Source organism: Phascolarctos cinereus, unplaced genomic scaffold (genome assembly GCF_003287225.1).
Source record: "Phascolarctos cinereus isolate Bilbo 61053 unplaced genomic scaffold, phaCin_HiC Scaffold_726;HRSCAF=1367, whole genome shotgun sequence".
In the NCBI taxonomy this organism is placed as follows: domain Eukaryota; kingdom Metazoa; phylum Chordata; class Mammalia; order Diprotodontia; family Phascolarctidae; genus Phascolarctos; species Phascolarctos cinereus.
Genome location: NW_027556098.1, coordinates 92,660,953 through 92,682,121, shown reverse-complemented (window position 1 = coordinate 92,682,121; position 21,169 = coordinate 92,660,953). Strand labels below are relative to the sequence as shown.

The 21,169-nt window shown below is 36.1% G+C and overlaps 1 pseudogene; it reads left to right on the top strand.

Annotated features, from left to right (window-relative positions):
• Positions 1-808: 808 nt before the first annotated feature.
• LOC110217514 (heat shock protein HSP 90-beta pseudogene) lies at positions 809-2,943 on the top strand (annotated as a pseudogene).
• The last annotated feature ends 18,226 nt before the right edge of the window (positions 2,944-21,169 follow it).

The window sequence follows — 21,169 nt, the reverse complement described above, 5'->3', positions numbered from 1 at the left end:
TGGCAATACTAAAAGACTACAGCTATTGGAACACTATATATCAAAGAGCAAAAGAACTGTGCTTACAGCAGAAAATATTATACCCAGCAAAGCTAAGCATAATCCTGAATGAAAAGAAATGGACATTTAATGAATTGTCAGATTTTCCCTACTTTGTTAAAACAAAACAAAACCTGAACTTAATAGAAGATTTGACATACAAGAGCCAAGAGAAATATAAGGTACATACCAAAGACTAATACCTTTTATGTATGTAAAATGTATGTCTAAGAGTGTTATTAGTAATTCGATAGTTCATAAGAAAGATTGGGGTAGACCTGAGCATGACATGACTTCAAAAAGGAAAACATTCAGTAACAGCTAAAGAGAGTAATTATCTTATACAAATGAGGTGCAGGAGAAAGAACTACTACAGGGGAATTAGATGGGGAAGGAGGGCTAGCAGTTCTAGAAACCTATTTTCATTGGGAATGGGTTCAAGGGGGAACAATACACACACACACACACCACACACAAATTCATGTATGGGAGGGAGGAAGGGATCCTTGGGAGGATTAGGTAGGGATCCTTAGAGGGGAGTGTGAGGGAATAGGTCAAAAGAGTACATTAAAAAAAAAGTAGATTTGTGGAAATAGGAGGATAAGGGAGGGATTGTTGGAGGGAGGTGGGTTAAGTAATAGGAGGGCAAGATAGTGGGTAGAAGTAAAATTGAAGAGCTCTTGTACCAAGCTCCTCATGATACCTGGACTTTGGAGCTGCTGGACTCAGCACTTCCTTGAACTGGCCTTCTTATCCACAACCACTCAAGATGCCTGAGGAAGTACAGCATAGAGAGGAGAAGGTGGAAACTTTTGCTTTCCAGGCAGAGATTGCCCAGCTTATGTCCTTGATTGTCAACACATTTTATTCTAATAAGGAAATCTTCCTTTGATAGATCATTTCCAATGCCTCTGACCTTGTATGAGTTGGACAATGGTAAAGAGCGGAAGATTGACATCATCCCTAACCTTCAAGAGCATACTCTGACTTTGGTGGACACTGGCATTGCATGACAAAAGCTGATTTGATTAATAACTTGAGTACCATTGCCAAGTTTGGCACCAAGACTTTCATAGAGGCTTTGCAGGCTGGAGCAGACATCTCCATGATTGGTCAGTTTGGTGTGGGTTTCTATTCTGCTTACTTGGTGGCAGAGAAGGTAGTTGTCATCACCAAGCACAATGATGATGAACAGTATGCCTGGGAGTCTTCTGCTGGTGGCTCTTTCACAGTCCGTGCTGACCATGGGGGCACCAAGATGATCTTACATTTAAAAGAAGACCAGACAGAGTATCTGGAAGAGAGGTGAATCAAGGAGGTTGTAAAGAAGCACTCTCGGTTCAATGGCTACCCCATCACACTTTATTTGGAGAAAGTATGAGAGAGGGAAATCAGTGATGATGAGACAGAGGAAGACAAAGAGAAATAAGAGGAAGAGCCAGCTAAAGGTGAGGAGAAACCCAAGATAGAAGATGTAGAATATGATGAAGAAGATAAAGGCAGGGACAAGAAGAAGAAAACCAAGAAGATCAAGGAGAAATACATTAATCAGGAAGAGCTGAACAAGACTAAGCCTATCAGGACATGAAACCCTGACATCAGCCAAGAGGAATATGACAAATTTTATAAGAGCTTCACCAATGACTGGAAAGATCACTTGGCAGTAAAGAACTTCTCTGTGGAAGGTCATCTGGAATTCAGAGCTCTGCTCTTCATCCCCCACTGGGCTTCTTTATATTTCTTTGAAAACAAAACAAAACAAAACAAAATCAAGCTGTATGTACATCGTGTGTTCATCATGGACAGTTGTGATGAACTTATTCTAGAGTATCTTAATTTATCTGAGGTGTGGTGGACTCTGAGGATCTGACCTTCAACATTTGTAGAGAGATGTTGTGGCAGAGTAAAATCTTGAAGGTCATCCATAAGATCATTGTCAAGAAGTGTCTAGAGATTTTCTCTGATCTGGCAGAAGACAAAGAGAGTTCTATGAGGCCTTTTTGAAAAACCTGAAGCTTGGAATTGATGAGGACTCAACCAGCAGGCAGTGTCTACCTGAACTGTTATGTTATCACACATCTCAGTCAGGAGATGAGGTGACTTCCTTGCCTGAGTATGCGTCTAGAATGAGGGAAACCCAGAAATGCATTTATTGTATCACTAGTGAGAGCAAAGAACAAATGGCCAATTCTGCTTTTGTGGAATGGGTATGGAAATGTGGTTTTGAAGAAGTATACATGACAGGGCCCACTGATAAATATTGTGTACAACAGCTAAAGGAATTTGATGAGAAGACTCTTGTCTCTGTTACTAAGAAAGGGTTAGACTTCCAGAGGATGAAGGAAAAAAGGAAAAATGGAGTAGAGCAAGGCAAAATTTGAGAACTTGTGCAAGCTAATGAAGGAAATTCTGGATAAGAAGGCTGATAAAATGATAGTCTCCAGTTGGCTGGTGTCTTCATCCTGATGCATTGTTGCCAGCACACATGGTTGGACAACCAACATAGAACGCATCATGAAAGCATAGGCATTGAGAGACAATTGCACAACGGGTTTTGTTATGGCCAAGAAGAACCTGGAAATAAACCCAGATCACCCTATTGTGGAGACTCTCAGGCAGACGGCTGAGGCTGACAAGAATGACAAGGCTGAGAAAGACCTGGTAGTGCTACAGAAAGCTTTGCTGTCTTTATGTTTCTTCCTTGAAGATCCTCAGACTCACTCAAATAAAATTTACCACATGATTAAGCTAGGTCTTGGCATCGATAAAGATGAGGTGACAGCAGAAGAACCCAGTGCCGCTGTTCCTGATGAGATCCCCCCACTTCGAGTACATGAAGATGCATCCCACATGGAGGGAGGTGGATTAGACAAACCTCTGCATCAGACCCCACCCTCTGTATAGCTCCCTGTGTTTTCCTACAGCAGCAGTAGAGGTCCTGTCCTTGCCTGGCTCCATCTGCCAATGTCTAGTGTTTTTTTTTTTCCCCTCCTATTTTCCAGTGTACTAGGGCAGGACTTATAGGTTCCCTGTTCCCCCTCTCCTGATCTGGGGAGTAGGATGTTGTGTATTGGGGGCTGTTAATATTTATTTTGTTCTGAAATTAAAGTATGCAGAATAAAGAGAATGCAGTTTTTATATGAAAAAAAAGAAGTAAAGAAGAGGAGTCAGGAGGGATAGGAAATAAGAGATAAACACAAAGATAAAAACAAAGATTAGGAGTAGAATCTCTTAGGTAAAGTATATGTTCATATACATGCATGTGTGTGTGTGTGTTTATGTGCGTGTATATTTATTTGTATACACGTATATATTCAAGTGTATATCAATATCCACATTGAAGTATATCAACACTTAGTTGCAGCCTGAGGGGAGGAGCAGGGGGAAAAAGGGAGAAAAAAGAACAAAGTAAAAAGTGCCCAGTAGAGAACAAAAGAAAACCTATAAGGGAGCAAAGAAAAGATGGACAACTTTCAAAATAACACATCCTATTCAATGTATAAGCTTTCTTGAAGTGGAAAATTATTGCTATATATTTTGACTCCTCTGTTACATTCTGCTGGGCATGTGACCTATTTTTTTCTTTTCTTATTTTATGTTTGTTTTAATATTTAAGTTTATGATGCTTCTTTTTCTTTTCTTATTACATATTTAAGTTTTACTATTCAAGCCTAAAATTAAAAAAAAAATCTTAGCATCTAAAGACCCCAGAGGTTTTTGAGGTTTTTCTATGTTTAAATGTTCTGTATCTGTTTTGTTTTGAATTTTTGTGTAACTTAGCAGAGACTCTTAGAAAGTAGAATTTGGAGCTCTTTCAAGAGACGGAAACTGACTGCCGATATATATTCAGTGTGCAGACTTGTTTGTCCTCCTGTTTCACTTGTAGCTTGTTCTGAATGACAGATTCTGACTTATAGGTGATAGAGCAGATACAGCAGCCTGTCACGTAGCTGGGAGAATCTCTTCTATGTGCAGAGCAAATTTTCCCACAAATAGAGAAGAGGATTTGGTCTTCTTGAGAGCCAAGGATTTCCTTTTGAAAGGAGAACAATCATTTTTACAAGTAGTGTCTCTAAAGTGTTTAGATTTAAAACAAAAACAAAACTTGGCAAATGAATTCTGGATTTGATTTTTGATTTTTTTAAATGTGTACAGATCAGTTCTGATTTTGACTGGCAAAAAGCAAGAAAACTTCTGTGGCACAGAGATAGCTCTAATTATTGGAAAATTAGGGTAGTAAGGGTAGTAAGTTGTAAATTATAGGAAACACTAACAGTATTCCTGATAGAACACCCTTGGAAAAATTTCTAAGGTCTTGGGACCAAGGGAAATTCCCAGTGCAAGCAGTCATGAGAAAAGGACACATCATTAAGCTATGTGAAATTTGGTCTCAAAGTGCTAAGGATTTAGCTGAGGAATGGTTTTGGCCTTGAATTGTTTTTTTAAATTATTATCTATTTAGGTAGAAACAGGAAAATCAGGATGGCTACAGAAAATTCTTATTGTTCTTACCAAATAAACTATTGGGTTTGCTGAGAGGCCCTTTCTGATAGGCTCTGTCCTTCTTCTCCTCCTAATTATTCTGTCTCTGTAATGCAAAGAAATCCAATCTCTTATGAATCACCAAGGGATCAGCCTACTGACATACTCCCTCTTTGAGAAAGGTTAGTTCAAGATCTAATTACAGGAGTTCTGGCTCTATTACCATCTATTACCTTTCTGATGTCTTCACCTGGAGAAAGGATAGATACCCCAAAATTTGATGAAGATCCTGAGCTGTCATCACTCAATTCCAGGCTATTTTCAGAGGGCATAATCCCACCTGGAAAGGTGTTACATACTTAATGGGCACATTGCTCTCACCGCAAGGAAAAACAGCTGTTAAAGAAACAACCAATAGAGCTCTAGCAGGAGCAGCCCTGGTGGATCCAGGGAATCTTCCTAATCTCTACAAGTCCCATAAATATTTTCATAAACACTGCCTAGAATAATATGAGAAGAACACAGGTAAAATCAAAGGTATTTCCCCATGTGTTTTTTTTTAAAGGAAAGGATTAAGAAAATGAAAGGAGTGATAAGAAAAAGGAGAAAGTTAAACAAGAGGCCAAACCTTCTTTGCCCTTATCCAACTAGCTCAGCCAGCTCCACCTTTCACTTCACTGCAGAGACTCCAGGAACCATGAGGATGTTTGTATTGCCATAAAAAGGTGATCTTACTAATCAGTGTTTCAAAAAGAAAATGGATCTAGGATTTAAAATTAAGAGGGGATGTAATGGTAGCAAAGGGCAAGGAGGAGCCCTAGTACTTGTGGTTGTAAGGGAACAGAGCTCCTACTTGGATAAAGAATAGAGCCCATGTGTTTTACCTCATGACAGTCAACAGTGAAAACTTCTCTCTTCCTCTTCTCTATGACAATTTCAACTCAGTCCACAATAAACGCAAAGATCAAGAGGTAGAAACAGTAGTATAAAACAAAACAGGTCTCTGGGATCTGGGTGACCATGGAAGTCAAGCTTCTCCTGCCCTGGAGTTTCATCACTAGGTATGTCTTTTCGCACTTTTGGAACTTTGGCACCCATGAAATAGTGGACACAGTAAGACAGTCTTGGGTTGCCCCTGGAACCATCCCTGTTGCAGCTTGTATTTTTTCTGCTGGCACAACCTGTCAAGTGTCTAACATGCTTTCCATAATGTTGTATTCAGAAGATGCCCCTTGGCATATACTCCATTTGAAAATTTGAAAATTGATTTTAAAGACATGCTCAAGGATGGCCATTATAGATTCTTTCCAATTATTGTTGATCAGTTTAGTCATGGGGTTGAAGTTTTTCCTGGACCTAAGGCTACATACAGCTGCCTTTTTTTTTTCTAAAATACTTCTTAAAGAGATTATTTCCCAATTTGGCCCACTGGCTCATGCTGATTCTCATAGCAGGTCTCATTTTACTGATACCGTACTTTCAAAATCTACTCTACCTTTGGGATTCACTTAACTTTTATATCCTCTACTATCCCTGAGGCTCATATAAGGTTGAGTGCATAACAAAGAACTTAAGAAAATAGTTGGTAAACTGTACTTTGAGACTTACCAGATGTTCTTTCCTTGGCTTTATTTCATCTGTAGAAAAGACCAAGGAGGGAATCACACATTTTTCTTTATGAAATACTGTTTTATTAAAGCAAAACCTTCCCCCCCTCCCAGTACATACATCTTCGCTGAGAGGAGACACATTTGTTGCTTCTTACATATTGAAACTACAAAATAGACTCGAGAGAACTTCATGAAGCTAGATTGTGGTATAGACTGGGCTTTTGGACTTTTCACTGCATGATTTCCACCCTAGTGATAAAGTCTATATCAAGAATTGCCAAGGAACGAGTGTGACTCCGTCTGCCCATGACGGCCCTTTCCAAATATTGCTGAGCACCCAGACTGCAACCAAGATTGGAGAAGATGCCTTTAGATACATTGTTCGCACATGAAACCTGCCCTTAGCAGCAGATACTTCTTGGGCTGTTTGGTGTTATTTCTGTCCCAAACAGCTCTCCACACCAAAGTAAACACCTTTGAATGTATAAAGAATCAGAAGTGCATAGGTGAGTAGTTACTTTTTTTCTTTGCAATTTATTTTTGGTTTTGTAATCTTTGGAGTTATCACATGTAGAATTGTCAGAACAGGACCAGGCCCACAACTAGCTCTTTCTTAGCTTACTTTCTTCATATTAATACTATTATTCACTGTCCTTTCTAGCCCAATCAACTTGGAAGGTCAGCAAACAAACATTGATTTTTCTAACTTCGAGAGATTAAGTAGCATGGGGAAATGGTTATTATTCAGTTTACCTGCCACATTACTTATTTTATTTTTACTTGTTACACTTTCTGCCAAGCTCCCTTGCTGCTGCATTATGATTATATGAGCTGTTACCTATTGTTCTGTCCTTAGAGTGTGTGTGATCTAAAGGTCTGACCAGATAAAACTGGTATCTGCTGCTCCCTTGGTGGTGAGAGTGTTATCATTTCCCTGCTTATGGAAATTGACTTTCTTGCAGATACGGTATTACAACACTTGATGGTGTTAGATTTTCTCACTGCTATCTAAAGAGAAGCATGTGCTGTTATCAATCAAACTTACTGTTCCTACATTAACCAGACAGGATATATTGTCACCAATGTCCATGAGCTTCAACAAATTATGTTGGACACGATGAATTGGCAATGAAACCCACACATAAGATAGTGGTTCTTGGTGGGATCCTTCTTTCTGGTTTTGAACACTCACTATTTTCCTGGTCAAGGGAATGTCACATTTGCTACTATAATTATTAGGACCTTGTTATCCTGCCTTTCATTATCATTCTCCCTGCCTGTAGTCAACTCTGTGCTAATTGTTGTGCTAAAACATGCTCAAGTTTGATTCCTAAATATATTATGTTGGTTAGAGATGATGTCCCCAGGAATGAGAATATGTTGAGTTGTTTGATTTCTAACCTGCTCTTTTTGTTTCTGTGATCATGCTTTCTGCTAACATAAGTCAGATTAGGTCTTATAGGTAAAGTGATTCATGGGGCTATGTCTCTCAAGAATCAAAAGAGGAATTGTGGAATATTAATCAGTTATCTATTGGTTATTTGCTTTTAATCATGCATTTTAATCACATATATAATTTTACTCTTATAGATCACACTAGGTTAAGGGATAAGTTGAGATCTTGTATAGGCTGACAGGACATCAGTTATAGCTAGCTTTCTCATTTAGCCAACTTCATAATTTCTGATCTTGCAAAGCTCATCTGATAATCTCCCATTTCTATTAAAAGCCTTTGAAAAGCTAAATTCTTCATTTCTGTTGAGAGCTTTGTTGTTAATCATAAGTCATAGTTACTCTATAATTAAGCATAAGTTATAAGAATCTAGGAATGCCCTTACCCTGATTGTTGCTCACCTGTCAAATTTCCTCCATTCTGGTGAAAGGATGATTGCCCAAGACAGACTTCCATGAAGACAATGGAAAGTGTTGCATTTCCCCAACTAGTCAGAAAGAAGAAAAGGCCATGACAATCAAGTCATTTTCATCAATTTGGGATCAATGTTTATCATTTATCTTTTATATTACCTCTTTGATGTTCCTCATTTATGCCTACAAATGCTTTGTAAACTCAGAATGTGATCGTTGTACCAACTGAGGTGGTTTTGGACACACTTTGCTGGTAAACTGCTAGCCATTGTTCATAAACTGATTGTGCTCATAACCTTTTGTCACAATTTCCCCTTTTCAAATATTTAATTTGTGAAATAGGTTAAGGAGAAACTACTACAAGCAGCCAGAAAGTAAACATTCAAATAGCATGGAGCCACACAAGATTTAGCAGATACTGCACTAATGGAGCAGAAGACATGGAACATAATATTACACAAGGCAAAGGAGCTAGGATTATGAGCAAGAATCAGTTACCCTGAAAAACTGAGTGTAAACTTTCATAGGAAAAAATGAATAATGAAGGAAGCAGGAGACTTTTAAGCAATACTGATGAAAAGACCAAAAGTGTAATAGAAAATTTGCTATTCAAACACAAGACCCGAGAAATGTATATAAAGGCAAACATGAAGAAAAATCATAAGGGATTTAATAAAGTTAAACTGTTTCCATTCTTATAGAAGATTATACATTTATTTCAAAAGAACTTTATTATTAGGGCAGTTAGAAGAAGTCTACACAGAAAGAAGGGTGTGAGTAGACTATGTTTGGGGGGATTTCAAAAGTATTGAAGAGTAAGAAAAAGAGAAAGGAGAAGGGAGAGAAAAATTGGGGAAATTATCTCAAATCAAAGAGGCACACAGGAGAAAACAATTCAGTGGAGACCAAAATGGGGAGTAGACAGGCTATGCTTAAACCTCACTCACATTTGAATTGGTTCAAAGAGCGAAGAATACATATACACATTCAGTAGAGTATAGCAATCTTACTCAGCAGGAAGGTAGGACAGAAAAGAGATAAGAGAAAGTGGGGGTTGATAAGAGGGAGGGAAGATTAAGGGAGGAAGTTGTTGGAAGTAAAGCAGACATTTGAGGAGGGTCAGGGCAAAAAAAATAGAGAAGGATAAAAAAAGAGAATCAGACCAATGGAAATACATTGTTATTAATCATAATTGTAAATGTGAAGGGGATGAACTCACCTTTAATCTAGAAGTGTATAAAATAGTGGATTATACACCAGAATTCAGCAATATGTAGTTTACAAGAAACACACTTGGAACAAAATATACATTCAAAGCTAAAGTAAGGAGCTAGAGCAGAATCTATTATGTTCCAACTGAAATAAAAAAAAGGAGTAGCAATCATGGTCTAAGACAAATCAATAAGAAAAATAGACCTAATGAAAAGGGATAAGCAGGAAAACAATATCTTGCCAAGAGGAAACATCAACAATTATGTAACATCAATGCTAAACATATATGCACCAAATTGTGTAGTATACAAATTCTTAAAGGAGAAGTTAAATGAATTATGGGAGGAAATAGCCAATGAAATATATATTTGTGTGGGAACTCCTTTCCACTTTCAGAGCTAGATAAATCTAACCATAAGATAAATACAAAAGAAGAAAATTAGATAAAAAATAACCTTAGGGGAAAAATAGTATTATATACTCTAGAGAAAATTGAATGGGAATAGAAAGGAGTATACCTTTCTCTCAGCTCTACATGACTATCTATACCTTTTCAAAATTTGACAATGTATTAGGACATAATAGTACCCAACACTTCACAAATGAATGTAGAAAAGCAAAAATATTAAATACAGTCTTTTCAGATAAAATGCAACAAAATTATATTCAATATAGACCATGGAAGCATATATATTAAAAGCTAATTGAAAACTAAAAAAAATAAATAAAAACAATCCTAAAGAATGAGCGGATGAAAGAAGAAATCACAGAAACAATGAATAATTTCATTAAAGAGAATGATAATGAGACAACATACCAACATTTATGGGAGCAAACAAAGCAGTACTTAGCGAAAATTTTATCTCTCCAAAAGCTTAGTAAATAAATAAGAGAAAGAGTAGAGCAATGAATTGGGGATGCAAGTAAAAAAAAACTAGAAAAAGAACAAATTACAAATTCTCAATTAAACGCAAAAATGGAAATCCTAAAAATCAAAGGATTGAGTAATAAAAATTAAACTTAAAAATTGAATTAATAAATAAATCTGGTTTTTGAAAAAAAATAGATAAGCCACTGGTTAATTTGATTAAAAGAAAAGAGAAAAATCAAATTACCAGTATCAAAAGTGAAAAAGATGAATGCACTACCAAAGATGTTGAAATTAAAACAATAATTAGAAGTTATGTGGTACAATGATATGTCAATAAAACTAATAACCTAAGTGAAATCTTTGAATATTTACTATATATATGTGTGTATATGTATATATATAGATGTACATATATATACATATACACACATATATGTTACTTAGAATAGCAGAAGAGTAAATACAATATTTAAATAACATTATTTTATATCACATTTCTTTCCTTCTCAGTAGGTGGAGAAGGGATTAGTGGAAGGGGAGAATTCGGAACTGAAATTTAAAATTTTCCTTTTTAATAAATTTATTATTTATTTTTAATATTCTTTTTTTTTTTGGATTTTAAATTGTCTCCCATCATTCCTGTACCCACTGGTAAGGCACTCAAATGACAATTATGTATGTGAAAGCATGGAAGGCATGTTTTAATTTATATTAGTCATATTAATCATATCACAAAAAAGTGGGAAAAAAGAGAGAGAGAGAAATCATAATTCAATTTGCATTCAGAGTTCATCTGGAGGTAGACAGCATTTTTCATTATGGAACTTTTGAAACTGTCTTGGATCATTTTATTGGTCAGAGTAGCCAAGTCTTTCATAATTAATCATCATTACAAAATTGCTGTTACTGTGCAAATAACCTCCAATTTCTTCTCACTCTACTTTGTACCGGTAGTTCTTGCATTCTTTTTGCTGAAACCATGCCTTTCATCATTTCTTATTGCACAATAGTACTGTGCCATAATAATATGACACAATCTGTTTAGTCATTTCTCAATGATAAGCATCCCCTAAATTACCAATTCTTTGCCCCCCCCCAACACATACGTTGCAATATTTTTTTTTTTTTTGTACATAAAAGCCCTTTCCTTATTTCAGGGGAGGGTATACTTCTTGATTCTGCTTACTTTAATCTGCATCACTTCATATAGATCTTTCCATGCTTCTCTGTACTCATTACACACGTCATTTCTTACAGCACAGTAGTGATCCATTGTATTCATGTAACACAATTTGTTTAGCCATTCCCCAATAGGACATCTACTTAGTTTCCAAATCTTAGATACCACAAAAAGTGCTGCTATAAATATTTTGGAGTATGTAGGATCTTTCTCATCATTGCCTTCCATGAGTTACAAGCCCAGTAATGGAGCCTCTGGTTTGAAGGATATAGATATTTCGGTCACTTTATTTACATAATTCCAAATTGTTTTCTAAAATGAAATGTACAATTTCACAGTTCCACTAACAATGCATTAGTGTGCTTATTTTCCACAACTCATCCAACATTGACTACCATCATTTTTTTTCAATCATTTTTGCCAATTTGCAGGATGTGAGGTAAAACTTCAAGGTTTTGATTTGCTTTTGTCTTATTATTACTGATTTGGAACATTCATTCATGTGATTGCAAATACTTTGCAATTTCTTTGAGAACTGTTTATATATATCCATTGAGCATTTAACTACTGGGGAATGGCTGTATGTACACACATGTACATAAATAAATACCAATTCAAATTTCTAATTAATTATTTTCTTCAGTGAGATTTTGTTCTTTTTTTTTTTCTCACTTGGACTATTGTGCTTTTATAGGATTTTTTTTCCCCTTGAATTTTTGTGTCTCTTTTACCATTATGCTAATTCAGGTTTTTAAGGTGTTATTTTTTTAATAGCATTTATGTGCCTTTTAAAAATATAATTGTTAATTCTCTTTTCACAATTTTTTGCAGCATTCTAATTTTATTTTCATGATATTTCTCTACCACCCTTATCTCTTTCTTTAATTCTTCCAGGAATTCTTGTTGGGCTTGGGTCTAATTCACATTTGTCTTTGAGGTTTTGTTTGTAGATGTTTTCACATTGTTGTCTTCTTCCGAGTGTAAATCTTGGTCTTCCTTGTCACCACTGTAGCTTTTTATTGTAAAGTTCTTTTTTTTAAAATCTCATTTGGTCATTTTACTAGGCTATTTCTTCCCTCTGAACTTTATTTAAAGGTCAGCTTTACTCACCTTGGGGAGGGTGAAAACTGAATAAGTTTCAGGCTTTTTTTGTGCTTGTTTTTAGAGCTAATTCTGGGAGTAGTTTCTCCTTAACCTATTTCACAAAATACAATTTTTTGTTGTTTTCAAGGTAGTTTGATTCAGGGATACTGTATCACACAGCTGTACTGATCTGTGCTCTGGTTTTAGGCAGGAAGGACCTCTGCCTCCCTGCACCAGCAAGAGCTAGTGCTCCTTTTGTCCTGGAATTGTGACCAAGTCTTATGCTCTCCTATAGACAGAAGTGCTAGTGTTCCTTTTGGCCTTAGAACAATGACCAGGACTCCTGCTTCCTTGTGACTTACCACAAGGATGCCTCTTTATCCTAGAGCTACAACTCAGAATTTCTTATGGACAGCAGAATTGTCAATCTTCACCAGCTGCACACAATGTCAGAAAAAAAGTCCTCTGTAATCTGTTTGATCAATTGTCTAATGCCCCTTATTCTCTCTGTGTAAGAGCTCCCAAAGCTGCTGATAATGCTCTTGCAAGCCTCCTCCAAGAGCAACCACTGTTGGTTCTGTGGTGCACTGTGTTCTAGGCTAGCACCTACCATTGTGTCACAGACCTCTCCTACTGACTTCTTAAGTTGTCTGAGGTTTAAAAATATCTCACTTTGACCTCTTTTTGGCTCTGCCACTCAAAATTTGATTTGAAGAATTATTTTAAAGTTGTTTGAAGGGAAATGTTGAGAAAATTCAGCTGGATTGCTGCCTGTACGTAGAGTACATCTTGGCTCTGACCCCTCTCCCCATGAACTCAATTAAAAAAGATGTTATGAATGAATAAATAATTAATACATTAAAAATATAACCCTATCTTAGAAAAAGAAATTGAACAGCCATTAATAAATGCTCTAAGTAAAAATTCCCAGCACCAAATAGATGCAAAAGTGAATTCTACCAAACATGCAAAGATTAATGCCAATGCTAAATAAACTTTTTTTTGAAAAAAAAATAGGTAAAGAAGAAGTCATATCAAATTCTTTATGCGAGACAAATATGTTTTTGTTGCTTAAACCAAGGAAAGCATAAGTGGAGAAATAATTTTTAATATAATGCATTCGCCTCTTTTTTTTTTTTAATGTGAGGCAATTGGAGTTAAGTGATTTCCCCAGAGCCACACAGCCAATGAGTGTTATGTGTCTGAAGTGGGATTTGAACTCAGGTCCTCCTGACTCCAGGGCTGGTGCTGTATCCACTGTGCCACCTAGCTGCCCCAAAATGAGAGGCTTTTTATAAGCAAATAGGTTCCCTCTTTACCTGAGACAGAAGTGGAGGAGGAGATCGTGAGGGAAATTGTCTGAGTAATACAGATAAGGAAGAGAGAAAAGGTAGCTTGTGGTGAATAGCCTAAATTGTTTCAGTGAAGTGTTAGGAGACTTCCTCTTCTGTAAAACCAAAGTGAAGAGATACTACAGAAGCCTTGAAAAGCAACAAATAGTTTTAGAACAACTGTTTATGGAGAGTGAGATGATGAATCAATTAGATATGAGGTAGGATTTTCTTGTTGGATTGAGGATCCACTTAAGATTTGATAAATTTTTACTAGTCAAAATTGTCATAGTTTCATTATTTTCTCTATTTTCATTCAGTAACACATTAAGATGAGTTAAAGAGGTATAGGAGAAATATAGCTAAAGGAAGTTTAATCATTTCAGTCTTAACATCCTCACTATAAATAAAACAAGAAGAAAGATGGAACTTGAAGGTAAATGAAAGGATAGCTTACAGGTAATCCTTGTAGGGGCAGAGTTAATTTTATCATATGTCCAAAGAAAACAATAGTCATTATTTCATAGGTTACTTTGTCATCTCATATTACAATACCATTAATAAGAATTTTTTTTTTTATGGCTGTGTGACCCTGGGAAAGTCACTTAACACTAATTGGCTAAAAAAAAACCAAACAGAATTTTTAAAAAAAGACTATTGTTAAAATAATTTCAATTAATAAAGTATTTTGATTGGTGAAGCTGAAAATGGAAAGGAAAAATGGTCAAGCATTTATTAAGCATGTATTATACGTCCACCACTGTCCTAAGTGCTTTATACAGATCTTATTTGATCCTCACAACACACTATGAGATAGGTACAAGCATCACTCCCATTTTATAGGTAAGGAAACTGAGGCAGACATAGATTAAATGACTTGCTAAGGTAGTAAATGTCTGAAGCTGTATTTTAGGTCAGGTCTCCATGACATCATGACTAGTATTCTATCTACTGAATCATCTAGCTGCCTGAATATGTAAAGCAATTCTATGAGGAATTGGAAAAGACTCTCAATATTAAATCAACATATGCTTTTTTACTTGGTCTCTTACATGCAAATGTGTGAAAAATAAGATGATGAGAAATAAATGGGAAAATATATTTCAGAAATTAAGGATGAGAGAGGCTAAAGACTTGTATACAACAAAAAAAGGATTATGTTTTTGTATTATGAACACTATCTTTGAAAAAAGAATTGGAGGCTGAACCAAGATGGTGGAATGAAAGTAGTGACTTGCTTGAGCTGTCCCCCAAAGCCCTGCAAATACCTGTAAAAAATGTCTCTACAATATTCTAGAGCAGCAGAACCCACAAAAAGACAGAGTGAAACAAATTTCCAGACCAAGACAACCTGGATGGTTGATTGGAAAGTCTATTTCACCAAACTGTGAGAGGAACACAATTCAGCATGGGTGTGCAGACAAAGACCAGGCCTCAGTGAACTTGGAGCAGGCCTCAGAAGAGTGAATCACAGGCAGCTGTGGCAGTTTCAGGACTTCTCAACCCACAAACACCAGAGACAACTTAGAAGGCCAGTAAGAAAAGTCTGTGACTGCAGTGAGAGAAACTCTGTCCCAGCCTCAGTCCTGGGATGGCCCCGGGGTGGCAGCTGTTTCTGGAGCTCTCAGCCCACAGACAGAGGGGGACTCAAGTGGATGATCGGGGGGAATTGCAGGGATCTCTTTGCTGGTGTTGAGCATGATTTTCTTTCTTTGAACATGTTTGGATTTGGGTCACAGTCCTGAATGGTGGTCCTAGGCTGAGGAGGAGAGTTGACATGGTACAGCTAGTAGTGGTGGTAAGAGAGAATCCTCCTCAGAGTTCCAAGCAAGAAAAGAGTGCTTGTGGACTCACAGACCAGAGCACAGTCTGAGAAAGGAGTGAACAACTCGTTGTTGATCATACCACCTTGGAAGAACTGAAAATTTACAGGTCCCTGGAAGTATCTCTGAAAACAACTGCACAAAAGCTCCAAAGCTTGGGACAGTACATTCTTCACGCTGGAAGCAGACTTCTACCTTAAGAAAGAGTTTAAAACTCAAGTAATTGGCTGGGAACATGAGAAAACTGTGCAGAACAAGTTAGGCCACAGAATCTTTCTTTGGTGACAAAACATATGAACAGAAGAAGACAACAAAGTCAAAGCTACCACATCCAAAGCCTCCAAGAAAAATATGAATCAATCTCAAGTCATGGAAGAGCTCAAAAAGGATTTTGAGAAGCAAGTAAGAGGAATAGAGGAAAAACTGGGAAGAAAAATGAGAGTGATGTAAGAAAGTCATGAAAAACAAGTCAACAGCTTGCTAAAGGAGACCCCAAAAAATACTGAAGAAAATAACACCTTAAAAAATAGCTTAACCCAAATGGCAAAAGAGGTCCAAAAAGACAGTGAGGAGAAGAATGTCTTAAAAAGTAGAGTTGGCCAAATGGAAAATGAAGTCCAAAAACTCACCGAAGAAAATACTTCCTTAAAAATTAGAATGGATCAATTGGAAGCTAGTGATTTCATGAGAAATCAAGACATTGTAAAACAAAACTAAAAGAATGAAAAAATAGAAGACAATGTGAAATATCTCATTGGAAAAACAACTGATCTGGGAAATAGATCCAGGAGACATAATTTAAAAATTATGGGACCACCTGAAATCCATGATCAAAAAAATATGCTAGAAATCATTTTTCAAGAAATTATCAAGGAAACTTGGCCTGATATTCTAGAACTAGTAGGCAAAATAGAAATTGAAAGAATACACCTATTATCTCCTGAAAGAGACCCCCAAAGGAAAACTCCTAGGAATATTGCAACCAATTTCCAGAGTTCCCAGTTAAAGGAGAAAATATTGCACATAGCCAGAAAGAAACAATTCATTTATTGTGGAAACACAATCATGATAACACAGGATTTAGCAGCTTCAACATTAAGGGACCTGAGGGTTTGTAATATAATATTCTGGAGGTCAAAGTAGGTGGGATTACAACCAAGAATCACCTACCCAGCAAAACTGAGTGTAATCAATGAGGGGGGGAAATGAAAATTCAGTGAAATAAAGGATTTTCAAGCATTCTTCATGAAAAGACCAGAGTTGAATAGAACATTTGATTTTCAAATACAAGACTCAAGAGAAGCATGAAGAGGTAAACAGGAAAGAGAAATCATAAGGGACTTACTAAGGTTGAACTGTTTACATTCCTGCATGGAAAGATGATATTTCTAACATGCGAGACCTTTGTCAGTATTAGGGAAGTTGGAGGGGAAAATTATATGTATGTATATATAGATAGATAGATAGACAGACAGACAGACAGATAGATGGCACAAGGTGAGTTGAAGATGAAGGGGTCATATCTGGAGAATAAAATTAAAGGGTGAGAGATGATTATTCTGGGAGAAGGAGAAAGAGAGAGGTAGAATGGGGTAAATTGTCTCACATAAAACAGATAAGAAATAGCTTTTACAGGGGAGGTGAAGTGGGGGAAGTTGAGAAGGAATGAGTGAATCTTATTCTCATCAGATTTGGCATAAGGAGAGAATACAATAAAAAGTCAATTAGGCATGGGGACCTATCTTACCCTACAGGAAAATAGAGGGGAAGGGAATAGGACAGAGGGGGATGATAAAAGGGAGGGCACATTTGGGGAGGGAGTAATCTGAAGCAAACACTTCTAAGTATGGACAGGGTCAAAAGAAAGAATAGAATAAATTGGAAGCATGTGAAGATGAAGGGAAATACAGTTAGTTTTCCACAACATGACTGCTTTGGAAGTGTTTTGCATGAGTATACATGTGTACACTGCATTGAGTTGCTACGCTTTTCAATGAGGGTCAGTGGGGAGGGAGGAAGGGAGAAAACTTGGAATCCAAAGTTTTAAAAACAAATGTTAAAAATAGTTTTCACAGGCAACTGGGAAATAAGATATACAGGAAATGAGGTATAGAAATCTATCCTACTCTACAGGAAAACAGAAGGGGAAGAGGATAAGAGAAGGGGGGAGCTAGAAGGGAGGGCAGATTAGGGGAAGTGATATTCAGAATGTACACTGTCCTAGGGTGAGGGGAGGGATGAGATGGGGTGAAAATCTGGAGCTCAAAATCTTGTGGAAGTGAATGTTGATAACTAAAAATAAATGAATAAATAATTTTTAAAAATGAAATTAAAGAAATAAAGATGGATTGACTCATTGGAACTCTAACAATGAGCACAGAGAGCAAAGACATGTACTGCTCACTGATATTCAATTATAATCATGTGGAATGACAAGTTTCACCTGAGTATTAAATATACAATTTCAGAACTGAAAAAAAAGAAGAAAATAATTGGTAGGTACTGAACATGGAAACCATCAAATTGCATCAACCCCCAAAGCAAACCAACATTTAATATTTAACATATTATATTTTATATTTATATTTAACAAATAAAAAAACTCTATTATTGATATGAGAGTCTTCATTAATCAACATTTGTCTATAGTTAGGCTAGTAACCTAATAGCAAAGATCCAATGTTGTGAAAAGAAGAAAAATAATGAAAGAAAGATATTATATATTACTTGAGAAACTAATTTCTTTACTGTTCAAGGAAGTAATTGGCAACACAAAACAGGAAATAGATAATAGAAACAACGAGGGCACTGAAGGGTAAATTTTATTCATCTATTGCCAAAATAAGAACAAGCTATTACAATAAATGTCCTAGTCACCAGGACATTAATCCCAAGTGATTTAATCCCAAGTGAGGAGAAATTGTAGCTAACAGAAACACCAATTTAAAATTTAAGCTCATTTCTAAAATTATAGGAATAAAGATGAGAGATCAGTGTGAGTAGCATTTTCTCAAAGAGAGAAAAAATGTAGAGTAGAATCATTTTAAAGAAAGCTTGTGACCTTGGAAAGATGGTGGAGAAAGGCCAAGAAGTTGCCTGAGCTCTCCCCAGTTTCCCTCAGAAACAACATTACATCAAGTCTTTAAAAGTGGATTCCATAGTGACAGAACCCACAAAAAGATGGAGTGAAACAATTTTCTACCTTAAAATACCTTAGAAGGATTTCAGGAAATGTCTGTCCTTTACCCTACAGGAGTATAAAGGGATTATAAGGGTATAAGAGGAGTGCAACCTAGTGCAGATGGTGTCCAGGAAACCTAGTGGGAGACTCTTAGCAGCAGATAGATCAACAACTGAAGCTCCTTGGTCCTGCAGGCTCAGCAGGCCAGCCCCATTGCAGAAATCAAATTGTGAATCTTGGATCCCTGGCATGACAGGTGCAGAAAGGCCTGGTCACCCCAGTGCAGTGAGTAAGCCACAAGTGCCGGAGACTATGGCAGGGAAAGCCAGTGGCCAGGACCCTAGCCCCTAGGATGAGAAACTTGGAATAGTGACCCCTGTGCCCAAGGAGCAGAGGTAAACTTTAAAAGTCATGAAAGGGGTTGAAAAATGAGTAAAAAATGGAAAAGAGCCCTGTCCATAAAAACCTCCTATGGTGACAGGGAAAATCAAAACATAAACTCAGAAGAGGCTATCAATGTCAATATGCCTGCATGTGAAATCTCAAAAGGGAATACAAATTGGTCTCAGGCCCAAAAATTCCTCTTGGAAGAGCTCAAAAAGTATTTTAAAAATCAAGTAAGAGAAGTAGAAGAAAAACTGGGAAAATAAATGCGAGTTATACAAGAGAATTATGAAAAAGAGTCAACAGCTTGGAAAAGGAAGCACAAAAAATGATGGAAGAAAACAACTCCTTAAAAAATAAAATTTCCAAATGAAAAAAAAGTCCACTGAAGGAAACAACTTTTTCAAAAGCAGAATTTTACAAATAGAAAAACAGGTCCAAAAGCAAACTAAAGGAAATAATTCCTTAAAAAATACAATCTGACACGTGGAAACTAATGACTCTTTGAGACATCAAGAATCACTCAAACAAAATGAAAAGTTATACACACAAATTCCAAACTGATTAATATTGATCTGAGTTAAAGATGAGTAACTTTTCATTGGCCGACATTTAACTAGTAGTAATCATTATCTATGATACCTTTTAATTTTAGCTCAAAACTTATATCAAGACATGATAAAGATTTTCTTTAAGGTTATGGTATCTCTTGGTCAGGAAGAGTTAACAAAATGTAGGAAGAAAGGATTAAAGAAAAAAAAGAATGGAAAGAAGAAATAAAGAGCAGAATGAAGGAAAGTCATTATTTATTAGGATATTTTGTCATCCTTTACTACAGTAGCATTAATATGATTTTTTAAAAAAAAAGATTATCATGGAAATAATTTCAGTTTATCCAGTAATTTTGGTTGCTAAATCTGAATATGGAGGGTAAAAGAAGGTCAAGGATTAGTTAAGAACTTACTGTATACAAGGTACTGTATGCAAGGTACTCTACTTCATTATCTTAATCATATATTTTCCCTATTTTTACAGTTGAGGAAACTGAAGAAGACATAAATTTAGTGATTCTCTCAGGGTCACACAGCTAATGTCTGAAGCTAGATTGAACTCAATATTCCCTGACTCTAGGCCTATTGTTCAATCCACTATATCATCTAACTGCCTAAATAGGTAGACCAATTCTTCCAAGAATTGGAAAAGACTCTCTGCATTAAATCAAAATATATTCTTTTACTTCATGACTCAAATGCAAATGTGGGAAAAATGAAGATGGTGAAAAATAAATGGAAAATATGGTTCAAAAATAAGGGATGAGAGAGGCCAAAGACTTGTATACCACACATCCATAATATACCATTTGTATTCAAAGTAATTAAAAATCTTTTTTGGTGTTTTTGAGTGGATATTGCCTTTTGCATAACTACACCAAAGGATAATCATAGTTTGTACTATTAAGAAAGATTTTCCACCAGCCTCTTATCTATACTGGTACAGATCACATAATCAAGTAAATGAGAACTAGAAGAGAATTTAAGGATCATCTACATAGAAGAACCTTTTTTAAAAACTTAACTGAAAATGTGCCCTAGTTTTCAATACCCTATTCTGATTTTGGGTAGTTCATCTGGAACCATTTTGCTTTACTTTTTTAAGAGAGTTCTTTATTTCATTTTTACAATTTTTACATTTTTGAATATTTTATTTGCTTTGACCTTCAATAGACCTCCTTTCTATTTAATTGATTCTCTATATTATTTTCACTTTATTTCAGTGACTTGTATTGCATATCTGGGATCATGTGGAGATTCACTTGCTTGAGAATTTCTGTAACAGCTTATCTATTTTTAAGACTTCAAATGACACTTCTATACCAATGACTCACAAACTTTTATTTCTAGTGCTGAGTTTTAGTCTTATTTTAAAGTGATTTATAAATGTCTATTATTATTATACATGTCTAATACTCTTATTCTTCCCTATTACAAAGGCAATATTTCTTCTCTTCAAAATGTATATTTTTTTCTGTGTTCTGAATAATTTTTCCTGCAAATTTAATGAAAGCAGCAGAATAAAGTAATCAGTGTTTGATCGTGACAGTATTAGT